Source organism: Rattus norvegicus, chromosome 9 (genome assembly GCF_036323735.1).
Source record: "Rattus norvegicus strain BN/NHsdMcwi chromosome 9, GRCr8, whole genome shotgun sequence".
NCBI classification, from domain to species: domain Eukaryota; kingdom Metazoa; phylum Chordata; class Mammalia; order Rodentia; family Muridae; genus Rattus; species Rattus norvegicus.
In genome coordinates this window covers 71,904,536-71,905,334 of record NC_086027.1, presented here as the reverse complement: position 1 = coordinate 71,905,334, position 799 = coordinate 71,904,536, and positions in this window count along the sequence as shown.

The window sequence follows — 799 nt, the reverse complement described above, 5'->3', positions numbered from 1 at the left end:
TGTTTATTATCTATCTACCATCTATCAACCATCAACCATTCATCCATCTATCATCTATCTATCTATCTATCTATCTATCTATCTATCTATCTATCTATCATCTATCTATCTATCTATCTATCTATCTATCTATCCATCCATCCATATATCTTTTGGGCTAAGAATTAATCTTAGTGCTCTGTGCATGTCAGGCAAGTTGTGGGAAAATACACACAGCTAAGAATCACAAGTACTAAAGGTTTAGAAAGAAAAACATTAATTTAGTCCCCCACTTTTCTCTGCATTCTGGTTCCTGAGACACTTTGCTAGGAGTCTATGTTAGTTTTTTCTGTATTTATTTTTCTAAGCAATATGGTCATATTACACATTTAGTAGTTTATTTTGGATATGATCTCTTGGCTTTCTAATATAGTTGAGGATTTAGTTCATTTAAAAACTTTTATTATCTATTTATTTTTTTGAGGCAGAGTTTGGGTTTTCATTAAATCACATTAAAAATGGATTTTAAGCATGAGAGCTAAGAGCAAGAGGCACTCAAAAAGACACACTTGAGAGCATGGGTGTGAGCTTTTCTGAGAGTCTTAGGATTAGCTCTCTATGACACACTTTCTCTGCTTCTCTTCCTCATCCTTCCAACCTGGTGAGCTCCCCACGGGGGTAGGGACGAGAGATAGTCATGTCTTCCTATTATTTGTGTCAAATTGGTCATTGTTTTGCTTTTTCCTGGAGTTAATAAGTATAACAATTAAGTTAATTAAAAGTAAAAAAAAAAACAGTTTCTAATGGGTCTACCAAGGCA